Source organism: Mytilus edulis, chromosome 4 (assembly GCF_963676685.1).
Source record: "Mytilus edulis chromosome 4, xbMytEdul2.2, whole genome shotgun sequence".
Classification (NCBI taxonomy): Eukaryota; Metazoa; Mollusca; class Bivalvia; order Mytilida; family Mytilidae; genus Mytilus; species Mytilus edulis.
Window position 1 is genome coordinate 56,998,098 of NC_092347.1, and position 14,776 is coordinate 57,012,873.

A 14,776-nucleotide genomic window follows, 5' to 3' on the forward strand; every position below is an offset into this window, starting at 1 on the left:
TGAAACAATATTTGATGCAAAAGAATAATTAACTGAGCATTACAATAATGGTGTACAGTATATAACATTTCTTTACTTTGCTTTAAGTTGACATGTTAACATATCTTTTAAACTACCAGTCTTTGTTGGTACAAAACCAGGGCAGCAGTCCTTTTGCGCCAATTACTGTTTTTCAGTCACCAGAATATCCCAAACTATCTCCCAATATCTTTTTTATCCAACCATGGCAACTGGAGTAGTAAAATACAAATAATTTATTTAATTCAGACAAAAATACCATATATGATTTTAAACTTTCAAAATTTAACAAAAAGTGTAGTACCCCACAATTTCTACCACCCCTTACACTTTTATTAAGATGTACTAGAACACCCCTGCGATATCATGGGTTTGTGACTGAATTTCAGTATATAACTATGTATAGCCTTATTTTAGCCTGAACTTTTAGTATTTTTTTGGTATTGTCATCTGATAAAGTCATGCTGATTATAAGATACAGTTTTCTTAGCTTTTAAAATATTTCGTAAAAACTGTGAATCAAAGAATTCAGCTTTATTTATAACTAACATAGGACAATGCCGTTGATTAAAAAATACTCAATTCTGGACCCTTTCATTTTGAAATGATTAATATTACTTGAGTGTTATGAATTAAGTTCCAGGTCGACAAGTTCAGTCTAGTAATGAGGGTAGTAATGCCTTTTGCCGTTAGACGTCAAATGGTCCTTTTCGGCTAGCATAAGGGTAAAATTGGAAAGCATTTAACCATGATTCTTTAAATAGTTATCAAAGGTACTAGGATTATAATTTAGTACGCCAGACGTGCCTTTCGTCTTTAAAATATTCTTAACGTGATCCTTCAGAAGTCTCAAAAGAGGGGCGAAAGATACCAGTGGGACAGTCAAAAACCAGCAGTAATAACGGTGCTCTGAAAGGATAAGCAGAAGGTCGTGTTGTTCATTTAAACCTGGTAATAGTTTAATTCGATAGGTCACATATGTAAAAAGGGAAGGGGATTGTAGTAATGACATAAGGAACATTTCCGATATCATCTGTAAAACGGTTATTCCATAAAAAAAGGTGAACCAAATTGTGATGGCATCCAGAAAATTTATGAAAGGATGATCTCAACTTCATTATTTGGAACTCTTATTTGATAGCTTCCTTGTGAGCACCTGCCCTCTATCAAGGCAATCATGATAGGAAATACAAGCCAGGGAATATGGCATCAATTGGAAGATGTACTCTGTATGCAGGCACTGCTGGAATGTTGCTACATAGAAATGGAAAGTTCACAATTGGGAAGCTGAAATCATCTCTTTTCATGCTTTTGTCGTAAAGTTTTGTTTTCAACCAACCCTCTTTGTCAATTTCTAGATGTAAGTCAAGATATGAGGCAGACGTAATTGTATCTGTTGTATCCTTTATCTCTAGTTCAATGGGATAGATGCTTTCAACTTAATCACCACATTTTGAGTTATTTAGTGTAAGATCATCATCAACTAACTCTTGAAATCCCCAGGTTCCTTAAAAGGATAACAGTCAAAACTAAACAAAATTTAAACTTAAATTTAAAACTACTTGGTTTAATAATTCTAATTGTTTGCAATTCTTGAAAACTGTTGGAAGTCTTAAAAGGAATCCCTGTAATAATGAAAGCATTCAAATTATTTTGGACTCTTATGGACTCATGAGAAACTACTTCAACTAAAGTATGATCCCTATTAAAAGTATGGCAATCAGATTTCTGTTGGATTGGCCAGCAATTTGATGTATAACTAAATGGTATTTCAAATATAATAAACTCATCATAGATACCAGGTTCAAAATATTATATTTATACAAGAGCATGTTTCGTCTAAAAAAGATTCATCAGTTACGCTCGAATCAAACAATGTTTATAAGGCCAAATAAAGGACAAAGTTTAAGAGCATTGAGAACCAAAAATTCCTTCAAGTTTTGCCAAATACAGCTAAGGTAATCTATTCCTGAGGAAGAAAAGCCTTAGTTTTTCAAAAGTTCCAAGTTTTGTTAACAGTTAATGACACCTTAAAAATACCTCGAGACCAAATACCCTTGTCTAGCGGCTCGGAAAATTTAACAGTCCCTCAAGTTATAACTAATATTTTTTCGCAAATACCCCCATAACATGATATATGTGTTTACAATTTTTATGTATTTATTATATTACAAATTTGCTTTAAATAATGATGGAAAGGCTATAAATATTAGTCGCAACAGGTTTTCTTTCCAGTTTTGTAAAATTTAAAAAAAAATTCCCTTTGACCAATGCAGACAATTAGCACAACCTTCACACCAAAATTTTATCATTTTTCTGGAATGGAATTTTCATTTCCCTCAAAATACCTTCTATATTTAAATGCTCATAACTTTTTTATTAGTGCAAGTTTTTGGAAAAAACTAAAGTGTTTGTTAAAGTAAAAACATTGATGAAATTAAATCAATAATAAAATTCCAAAAGAAGAACATATCATTGTGTAATTAAGGTTACTTTTCTAAATTCATTTCAAATCACATAAATTCCTACCCAGATTATTTGAGAAAAATCAATGAAAAGTTCAAAACTCAACCTACAGTTTTCAGAATTGCATCCTTGGCTGTCATAACATTACTATCCTACAAATGGACGAAAAAGAAAAGTTGTTACTACAAGAGATCTTGAGAATGAAGCTTAGCGAAGATGCAATTAGTAGTATGAAGCTTTACAACACCACCAACAACACAGGTCTTTGAGTGTAAATTTACCTAAGAATGTATGTAACCTTCTCAAGAGGCATGGAGGCCAGATTGGCATCTGGAATTCACAGAAACAACATGCCAGAAACTCAGCAAAGCATGGACAAACAGTTTACCTACAAGCAAGACTATGAAAAAAACCCTGAAGTTAAACATAGATGTCTTACACATTGTTACACAGAGTGGGGAAAAAATAGTGGAACATAGAGAGGCCAAGCTAAAAAGTAAAGAGCAAGATGTTTACAGAAAAGGACAGTTGGACCCAGTACCTGCCTTTCTTAGCCATAGTACTAACTGCAAGAGAAAACTATTACCAGCACCATAGATGAGACAGTAACCCAGCAACTCATGCAACCAAAGGTCCTTTTAAGGACCACCCAAATCCTTCAAAAAGATATGTGAAATTGGTGTTTACACCAATTAAATAAAGTAAACATTTAATCTAATATTACTTAGGGGCAGTTTTTTCTTGTAAATTTGCTCAATATTTTGGAATAAGTCCTTTAAATGAAATATTTGCCCAAAACAGAAAAATTATGAGCCCCTAATTTGAGATTTGCCGCAAAAGTTTCAACATATAAACTTAACAACCCCAAAATATGGTAAAAAAGGCATCAAAAATTATTTTTCAATCATTTACTATGAATTAACAATGAAATAAATACCTTTGCATTTCAAATTTGAAGCAAATGGTGCAAATTAGGGGACCAAAACGTCCATAAATTTGTCCTATAAAGGCCGGAGAACACAGTTATTTTCCCTTAATTGTCTATCAAAACATAATGACAATTAAAAAAAAAATCCACCTGCTCTTTTCCGATAAGGTTTGGTGTGCATAAAGTTTGACTTTTATCCCAAAACATACCAAAAATTCAGAAAACTCTCGCTGCTCATTTTCAAACTTTTAGGACACCGGTATTGATAAAGCCAGAGAGCTTCCGAGAAGGGGAAATTCCACCTTTATTTTCGATTAGGGCAAGGTTCCGGTGCAAAAATTGACATGCATGTGTCTGGACACATGGACACAACGAATTACAAATATTGAAGTCTTATCTTTCACCTGGGATTTTTATTATGTTCATAAAAAAAAAATTCGGAACCTAAGCTTCCTCCGATAATTTTTTTTCCTATAATGTGGAACAGAAATACATTCTATTTTTCTCAAAACCATAAAATTTACATATTAATTCATTTTAATTTTTTAATTGATGTAAAATGTAAACTGCATGGCTCTGTCTATATCCTGGCATTGGCTGTTGTCTCTGTTGGTTTTTTTAGCCCACTTTCTACATAATGATATTCTCTGAGTCCGTCATACAGGTACCACAGTCCTTGAATTTTAATACTGCAATTGAAGTGGCCACCATTGCCATATGTAAGAGTGAGTAGCTCCAAATTATAAACATCCACTGTTTCCAACTATGATAATTAATATTCCATTGAAAAAAGAGGTATAAAAAATGATGCAGAATGATACAAAGGAAAATACGCAATCAGGGCTACTTTAAAAGACTGCTTTAATATGATACCATATCTATCCCTGTTATAAAATGACCATATCAGGGGCGGATCCAGCCATTTTAAAAAGGGGGGTTCCCAACCCAGAGTAATGGGGGGGGGGGGGTTCCAGCTATATGCTCCCATTCAAATGCATTGATCGGCCAAAAAAAAGGGGGGGTTCCAACCCTGGAACCCCCCCTCTGGATCCGTGCCTGCATATCATGTTTATAATATTTGCAGTTTTAAGTATGTCTTAATCTAGTAGCATACATGTACATGCGGGAGATTTGGAATGCTTTTAAATATTTCTGGATCAAACACTTACAGGAAAATACAAAAAGTAATAAGGTATAAATATAAATCTTAGCTTAATCTGTAGACTGGACAGATGTTTATAATCTGCTGTTTCACTGTTTCACTGTCTCAACTGTTGTTATTTTCACTATTCTCAAATTCAGCAGTGCAAAAAAAAATTTCAAGCAGGTGACAGCATAATTTTTTTTTCAGCTACATTGCAAAACACAATTTTTTTTTCAGCTACAGTTTAAAACATAATTTTTTTTTGTTCATCTAGGCCATTAAAATATTTTTTTCAAAAAAATCCCAGGCCCCCCCAGATAATAAAATGGTTGTTGCCTAAATACAAACAAATAGTAAAAAAATTAAGAAAGAAAACATTCCAGGATAGTCCAAATGTAACAAATATAGACCCCCCTTATTTTTACTGAAAAATCAAGTGTAGAAAATACATTTGTCTGTCTGTAAGTATATCCTCAGAACAAGAAAATCTTCATCAAACATAGCTGTGAGAACAGAGCTAGGGAGATACCCACTAGAGATGCATATAAAAACTCAAAGTATACTTTACTTTATATCAAGATTACCAAATTCTGAAATTAATCCATTATTATATGAATCCTTTTTACTTTCTATAAGTTTAGATAATTCAGGTTGCTATACCTGGTTTACATATGTTAAAAATATTTTGAAAGAGGTAAACATGGACATATCCATTCTTGAGGGAAACAAAAGAAAAAAATACTGAAATTTAAAAAAAAAACAACCTTAAAACATCAATTATTTAATTTCTACACAAATATATTTTAACAAAAATTTGAAAAAATAGATAAAAAAAGTAAATTGTATTTATATAAAAGTTTAAAGCAAATTTTTAAAATGGAAAACTACTTAAACTGTAAATCTTTTGAAAAGAGAAGTAACAACAAAAATGAGAATTAGCTATCATAATTTAGTGATAGAAAAAGGAAGACATTTAAAAATACCTATCTAGAGAAAAAAGACTGTGCACATCCTGTAATACAATGGAGGATAAAGCCCATTTTATTTTATACTGTAAAAAAAATGCTAAGCTAAGAGATAACTTTATAGGAAATGTAATTAAACATATGCAAGATTTTATGTCTTAAGCAAGAAAATGAAAAAATTAAATATCTTCAATCTGCGACGCGCCCTGCCAGAAAAAAAAAGACGACATTAAACATACACAAAGGCCTTAACAACAAACATACCTGCAAATGTCCCATAGGCCACACGACCTAAAGGAAAAAAAAGGAACCATTTGACATACACAAAGGCCTTAACAGAAAACATACCTGGGAATCCTCAATCTGCGTCGCGCCCTCCTAGAAAAAAAAGAAAAGGCCCAATTAGACATACACAAAGGTCTTAACAGAAAACATACCTGGGAATCCTCAATCTGCGTCGCGCCCTGCTAGAAAAAAAGAAAAGGCGCAATTAGACATACACAAAGGTCTTAACAGAAAACATACCTGGGAATCCTCAATCTGCGTCGCGCCCTGCTAGAAAAAAAGAAAAGGCGCAATTAGACATACACAAAGGTCTTAACAGAAAACATACCTGGGAATCCTCAATCTGCGTCGCGCCCTGCTAGAAAAAAAGAAAAGGCGCAATTAGACATACACAACAGTCTTAACAGAAAACATACCTGGGAATCCTCAATCTGCATTGCGCCCTGCTAGAAAAAAAGAAAAAGCCTAATTAGACATACACAAAGGTCTTAACAGAAAACATACCTGGGAATCCTCAATCTGCATCGCGCTGCTAGAAAAAAAAAAAGGCGCAAATAGACATACACAAAGGTCTTAACAGAAAACATACCTGGGAATCCTCAATCTGCGTCGCGCCCTGCTAGAAAAAAAGAAAAGGCGCAATTAGACATACACAAGGGTCTTAACAGAAAACATACCTGGGAATCCTCAATCTGCATCGCGCCCTGCAAAAAAAAAAAGGCCACACGACCTAAAGGAAAAAAAAAAGCGCAATTAGACATACACAAAGGTCTTAACAGAAAACATACCTGGGAATCCTCAATCTGCGTCGCGCCCTGCTAGAAAAAAAGAAAAGGCGCAATTAGACATACACAAAGGTCTTAACAAAAAACATACCTGGGAATCCTCAATCTGCGTCGCGCCCTGCAAAAAAAAAAAAGGCCACACGACCTAAAGGAAAAAAAAAGAAACCATTAGACATACACAAAGGTCTTAACAGAAAACATACCTGGGAATCCTCGATCTGCGTCGCGCCCTGCTAGAAAAAAAGAAAAGGCACAATTAGACATACACAAAGGTCTTAACAGAAAACATACCTGGGAATCCTCAATCTGCATCGCGCCCTGCTAGAAAAAAAGAAAAAAGCGCAATTAGACATACACAAAGGTCTTAACAGAAAACATACCTGGGAATCCTCAATCTGCGTCGCGCCTTGCTAGAAAAAAAGAAAAGGCGCAATTAGAAATACACAAAGGTCTTAACAGAAAACATACCTGGGAATCCTCAATCTGCGTCGCGCCCTGCTAAAAAAAAATAAAAAGCGCAATTAGACATACACAAAGGTCTTAACAGAAAACATACCTGGGAATCCTCAATCTGCGTCGCGCCCTGCTAGAAAAAAATAAAAAGCGCAATTAGACATACACAAAGGTCTTAACAGAAAACATACCTGGGAATCCTCAATCTGCGTCGCGCCCTGCTAGAAAAAAGAAAAGGCGCAATTAGACATACACAAAGGTCTTAACAGAAAACATACCTGGGAATCCTCAATCTGCGTCGCGCCCTGCTAGAAAAAAAGAAAAGGCGCAATTAGACATACACAAAGGTCTTAACAGAAAACATACCTGGGAATCCTCAATCTGCGTTGCGCCCTGCAAAAAAAAAAGGCCACACGACCTAAAGGAAAAAAAAAGAAACCATTAGACATACACAAAGGTCTTAACAGAAAACATACCTGGGAATCCTCAATCTGCGTCGCGCCCTGCTAGAAAAAAAAGAAAAGGCCCAAATAGACATACACAAAGGTCTTAACAGAAAACATACCTGGGAATCCTCAATCTGCGTCGCGCCCTGCTAGAAAAAAAGAAAAGGCGCAATTAGACATACACAAAGGTCTTAACAGAAAACATACCTGGGAATCCTCAATCTGCGTCGCGCCCTGCTAGAAAAAAAGAAAAGGCGCAATTAGACATACACAAAGGTCTTAACAGAAAACATACCTGGGAATCCTCAATCTGCGTCGCGCCCTGCTAGAAAAAAAGAAAAGGCGCAATTAGACATACACAACAGTCTTAACAGAAAACATACCTGGGAATCCTCAATCTGCATCGCGCCCTGCTAGAAAAAAAGAAAAAGCCTAATTAGACATACACAAAGGTCTTAACAGAAAACATTCCTGGGAATCCTCAATCTGCATCGCGCTGCTAGAAAAAAAAAAAAGGCGCAAACAGACATACACAAAGGTCTTAACAGAAAACATACCTGGGAATCCTCAATCTGCGTCGCGCCCTGCTAGAAAAAAAGAAAAGGCGCAATTAGACATACACAAGGGTCTTAACAGAAAACATACCTGGGAATCCTCAATCTGCATCGCGCCCTGCAAAAAAAAAAAAGGCCACACGACCTAAAGGAAAAAAAAAAGCGCAATTAGACATACACAAAGGTCTTAACAGAAAACATACCTGGGAATCCTCAATCTGCGTCGCGCCCTGCTAGAAAAAAAGAAAAGGCGCAATTAGACATACACAAAGGTCTTAACAAAAAACATACCTGGGAATCCTCAATCTGCGTCGCGCCCTGCAAAAAAAAAAAAGGCCACACGACCTAAAGGAAAAAAAAAGAAACCATTAGACATACACAAAGGTCTTAACAGAAAACATACCTGGGAATCCTCGATCTGCGTCGCGCCCTGCTAGAAAAAAAGAAAAGGCACAATTAGACATACACAAAGGTCTTAACAGAAAACATACCTGGGAATCCTCAATCTGCATTGCGCCCTGCTAGAAAAAAAGAAAAAAGCGCAATTAGACATACACAAAGGTCTTAACAGAAAACATACCTGGGAATCCTCAATCTGCGTCGCGCCTTGTTAGAAAAAAAGAAAAGGCGCAATTAGAAATACACAAAGGTCTTAACAGAAAACATACCTGGGAATCCTCAATCTGCGTCGCGCCCTGCTAAAAAAAAATAAAAAGCGCAATTAGACATACACAACAGTCTTAACAGAAAACATACCTAGGAATCCTCAATCTGCATTGCGCCCTGCTAGAAAAAAAGAAAAAGCCTAATTAGACATACACAAAGGTCTTAACAGAAAACATACCTGGGAATCCTCAATCTGCATCGCGCTGCTAGAAAAAAAAAAAGGCGCAAATAGACATACACAAAGGTCTTAACAGAAAACATACCTGGGAATCCTCAATCTGCGTCGCGCCCTGCTAGAAAAAAAGAAAAGGCGCAATTAGACATACACAAGGGTCTTAACAGAAAACATACCTGGGAATCCTCAATCTGCATCGCGCCCTGCAAAAAAAAAAAGGCCACACGACCTAAAGGAAAAAAAAAAGCGCAATTAGACATACACAAAGGTCTTAACAGAAAACATACCTGGGAATCCTCAATCTGCGTCGCGCCCTGCTAGAAAAAAAGAAAAGGCGCAATTAGACATACACAAAGGTCTTAACAAAAAACATACCTGGGAATCCTCAATCTGCGTCGCGCCCTGCAAAAAAAAAAAAGGCCACACGACCTAAAGGAAAAAAAAAGAAACCATTAGACATACACAAAGGTCTTAACAGAAAACATACCTGGGAATCCTCGATCTGCGTCGCGCCCTGCTAGAAAAAAAGAAAAGGCACAATTAGACATACACAAAGGTCTTAACAGAAAACATACCTGGGAATCCTCAATCTGCATCGCGCCCTGCTAGAAAAAAAGAAAAAAGCGCAATTAGACATACACAAAGGTCTTAACAGAAAACATACCTGGGAATCCTCAATCTGCGTCGCGCCTTGCTAGAAAAAAAGAAAAGGCGCAATTAGAAATACACAAAGGTCTTAACAGAAAACATACCTGGGAATCCTCAATCTGCGTCGCGCCCTGCTAAAAAAAAATAAAAAGCGCAATTAGACATACACAAAGGTCTTAACAGAAAACATACCTGGGAATCCTCAATCTGCGTCGCGCCCTGCTAGAAAAAAATAAAAAGCGCAATTAGACATACACAAAGGTCTTAACAGAAAACATACCTGGGAATCCTCAATCTGCGTCGCGCCCTGCTAGAAAAAAGAAAAGGCGCAATTAGACATACACAAAGGTCTTAACAGAAAACATACCTGGGAATCCTCAATCTGCGTCGCGCCCTGCTAGAAAAAAAGAAAAGGCGCAATTAGACATACACAAAGGTCTTAACAGAAAACATACCTGGGAATCCTCAATCTGCGTTGCGCCCTGCAAAAAAAAAAGGCCACACGACCTAAAGGAAAAAAAAAGAAACCATTAGACATACACAAAGGTCTTAACAGAAAACATACCTGGGAATCCTCAATCTGCGTCGCGCCCTGCTAGAAAAAAAAGAAAAGGCCCAAATAGACATACACAAAGGTCTTAACAGAAAACATACCTGGGAATCCTCAATCTGCGTCGCGCCCTGCTAGAAAAAAAGAAAAGGCGCAATTAGACATACACAAAGGTCTTAACAGAAAACATACCTGGGAATCCTCAATCTGCGTCGCGCCCTGCTAGAAAAAAAGAAAAGGCGCAATTAGACATACACAAAGGTCTTAACAGAAAACATACCTGGGAATCCTCAATCTGCGTCGCGCCCTGCTAGAAAAAAAGAAAAGGCGCAATTAGACATACACAACAGTCTTAACAGAAAACATACCTGGGAATCCTCAATCTGCATCGCGCCCTGCTAGAAAAAAAGAAAAAGCCTAATTAGACATACACAAAGGTCTTAACAGAAAACATTCCTGGGAATCCTCAATCTGCATCGCGCTGCTAGAAAAAAAAAAAAGGCGCAAACAGACATACACAAAGGTCTTAACAGAAAACATACCTGGGAATCCTCAATCTGCGTCGCGCCCTGCTAGAAAAAAAGAAAAGGCGCAATTAGACATACACAAGGGTCTTAACAGAAAACATACCTGGGAATCCTCAATCTGCATCGCGCCCTGCAAAAAAAAAAAAGGCCACACGACCTAAAGGAAAAAAAAAAGCGCAATTAGACATACACAAAGGTCTTAACAGAAAACATACCTGGGAATCCTCAATCTGCGTCGCGCCCTGCTAGAAAAAAAGAAAAGGCGCAATTAGACATACACAAAGGTCTTAACAAAAAACATACCTGGGAATCCTCAATCTGCGTCGCGCCCTGCAAAAAAAAAAAAGGCCACACGACCTAAAGGAAAAAAAAAGAAACCATTAGACATACACAAAGGTCTTAACAGAAAACATACCTGGGAATCCTCGATCTGCGTCGCGCCCTGCTAGAAAAAAAGAAAAGGCACAATTAGACATACACAAAGGTCTTAACAGAAAACATACCTGGGAATCCTCAATCTGCATTGCGCCCTGCTAGAAAAAAAGAAAAAAGCGCAATTAGACATACACAAAGGTCTTAACAGAAAACATACCTGGGAATCCTCAATCTGCGTCGCGCCTTGTTAGAAAAAAAGAAAAGGCGCAATTAGAAATACACAAAGGTCTTAACAGAAAACATACCTGGGAATCCTCAATCTGCGTCGCGCCCTGCTAAAAAAAAATAAAAAGCGCAATTAGACATACACAAAGGTCTTAACAGAAAACATACCTGGGTCCCTCAATCTGCGTCGCGCCCTGCTGGAAAAAAATAAAAAGCGCAATTAGACATACACAAAGGTCTTAACAGAAAACATACCTGGGAATCCTCAATCTGCGTCGCGCCCTGCTAGAAAAAAGAAAAGGCGCAATTAGACATACACAAAGGTCTTAACAGAAAACATACCTGGGAATCCTCAATCTGCGTCGCGCCCTGCTAGAAAAAAAGAAAAGGCGCAATTAGACATACACAAAGGTCTTAACAGAAAACATACCTGGGAATCCTCAATCTGCGTCGCGCCCTGCAAAAAAAAAAAGGCCACACGACCTAAAGGAAAAAAAAAGAAACCATTAGACATACACAAAGGTCTTAACAGAAAACATACCTGGGAATCCTCAATCTGCGTCACGCCCTGCTAGAAAAAAAGAAAAGGCGCAATTAGACATACACATAGGTCTTAACAGAAAACATACCTGGGAATCCTCAATCTGCGTCGCGCCCTGCTAGAAAAAAGAAAAGACGCAATTAGACATACACAAAGGTCTTAACAGAAAACATACCTGGGAATCCTCAATCTGCGTCGCGCCCTGCTAGAAAAAAAGAAAAGGCGCAATTAGACATACACAAAGGTCTTAACAGAAAACATACCTGGGAATCCTCAATCTGCATCGCGCCCTGCAAAAAAAAAAAAGGCCACATGACCTTAAGGAAAAAAAAAGAAACCATTAGACATACACAAAGGTCTTAACAGAAAACATACCTGGGAATCCTCAATCTGCGTCGCGCCCTGCTAGAAAAAAAGAAAAGGCGCAATTAGACATACACAAAGGTCTTAACAGAAAACATACCTGGAATTCCTCAATCTGCGTCGCGCCCCGCTAGAAAAAAATAAAAAGCGCAATTAGACATACACAAAGGTCTTAACAGAAAACATACCTGCGAATCCTCAATCTGCGTCGCGCCCTGCTAGAAAAAAAGAAAATGCGCAATTAGACATACACAAAGGTCTTAACAGAAAACATACCTGGGAATCCTCAATCTGCGTCGCGCCCTGCTAGAAAAAAGAAAAGGCGCAATTAGACATACACAAAGGTCTTAACAGAAAACATACCTGGGAATCCTCAATCTGCGTCGCGCCCTGCTAGAAAAAAAGAAAAGGCGCAATTAGACATACACAAAGGTCTTAACAGAAAACATACCTGGGAATCCTCAATCTGCGTCGCGCCCTGCTAGAAAAAAAGAAAAGGCGCAATTAGACATACACAAAGGTCTTACCAGAAAACATACCTGGGAATCCTCAATCTGCGTCGCGCCCTGCTAGAAAAAAAGAAAAAGCGCCATTAGACATACACAAAGGTCTTAACAGAAAACATACCTGGGAATCCTCAATCTGCGTCGCGCCCTGCTAGAAAAAAAGAAAAGGCGCAATTAGACATACACAAAGGTCTTAACAGAAAACATACCTGGGAATCCTCAATCTGCGTCGCGCCCTGCTAGAAAAAAAAAAAAAGCGCAATTAGACATACACAAAGGTCTTAACAGAAAACATACCTGGGAATCCTCAATCTGCGTCGCGCCCTGCTAGAAAAAAAGAAAAGGCGCAATTAGACATACACAAAGGTCTTAACAGAAAACATACCTGGGAATCCTCAATCTGCGTCGCGCCCTGCTAGAAAAAAGAAAAGGCGCAATTAGACATACACAAAGGTCTTAACAGAAAACATACCTGGGAATCCTCAATCTGCGTCGCGCCCTGCTAGAAAAAAGAAAAGGACAATTAGACATACACAAAGGTCTTAACAGAAAACATACCTGGGAATCCTCAATCTGCGTCGCGCCCTGCTAGAAAAAAAGAAAAGGCGCAATTAGACATACACAAAGGTCTTAACAGAAAACATACCTGGGAATCCTCAATCTGCGTCGCGCCCTGCTAGAAAAAAAGAAAAGGCGCAATTAGACATACACAAAGGTCTTAACAGAAAACATACCTGGAATTCCTCAATCTGCGTCGCGCCCTGCTAGAAAAAAATAAAAAGCGCAATTAGACATACACAAAGGTCTTAACAGAAAACATACCTGCGAATCCTCAATCTGCGTCGCGCCCTGCTAGAAAAAAAAAAAAGGCGCAATTAGACATACACAAAGGTCTTAACAGAAAACATACCTGGGAATCCTCAATCTGCGTCGCGCCCTGCAAAAAAAAAAAAAGGCCACACGACCTAAAGGAAAAAAAAAGAAACCATTAAACATACACAAAGGTCTTAACAGAAAACATACCTGGGAATCCTCAATCTGCGTCGCGCCCTGCTAGAAAAAAAGAAAAAGCGCAATTAGACATACACAAAGGTCTTAACAGAAAACATACCTGGGAATCCTCAATCTGCGTCGCGCCCTGCTAGAAAAAAGAAAAGGCGCAATTAGACATACACAAAGGTCTTAACAGAAAACATACCTGGGAATCCTCAATCTGCGTCGCGCCCTGCTAGAAAAAAAGAAAAGGCGCAATTAGACATACACAAAGGTCTTAACAGAAAACATACCTGGGAATCCTCAATCTGCGTCGCGCCCTGCTAGAAAAAAAGAAAAGGCGCAATTAGACATACACAAAGGTCTTAAAAGAAAACATACCTGGAATTCCTCAATCTGCGTCGCGCCCTGCTAGAAAAAAATAAAAAGCGCAATTAGACATACACAAAGGTCTTAACAGAAAACATACCTGGGAATCCTCAATCTGCGTCGCGCCCTGCTAGAAAAAAAGAAAATGCGCAATTAGACATACACAAAGGTCTTAACAGAAAACATACCTGGGAATCCTCAATCTGCGTCGCGCCCTGCTAGAAAAAAGAAAAGGCGCAATTAGACATACACAAAGGTCTTAACAGAAAACATACCTGGGAATCCTCAATCTGCGTCGCGCCCTGCTAGAAAAAAAAAAAGCGCAATTAGACATACACAAAGGTCTTAACAGAAAACATACCTGGGAATCCTCAATCTGCGTCGCGCCCTGCTAGAAAAAAAGAAAAGGCGCAATTAGACATACACAAAGGTCTTAACAGAAAACATACCTGGGAATCCTCAATCTGCGTCGCGCCCTGCTAGAAAAAAGAAAAGGCGCAATTAGACATACACAAAGGTCTTAACAGAAAACATACCTGGGAATCCTCAATCTGCGTCGCGCCCTGCTAGAAAAAAGAAAAGGACAATTAGACATACACAAAGGTCTTAACAGAAAACATACCTGGGAATCCTCAATCTGCGTCGCGCCTTGCTAGAAAAAAAAAAAAGGCGCAATTAGACATACACAAAGGTCTTAACAGAAAACATACCTGGGAATCCTCAATCTGCATCGCGCCCTGCAAAAAAAAAAAAGGCCACACGACCAAAAGGAAAAAAAAAGAAACCATTAGACA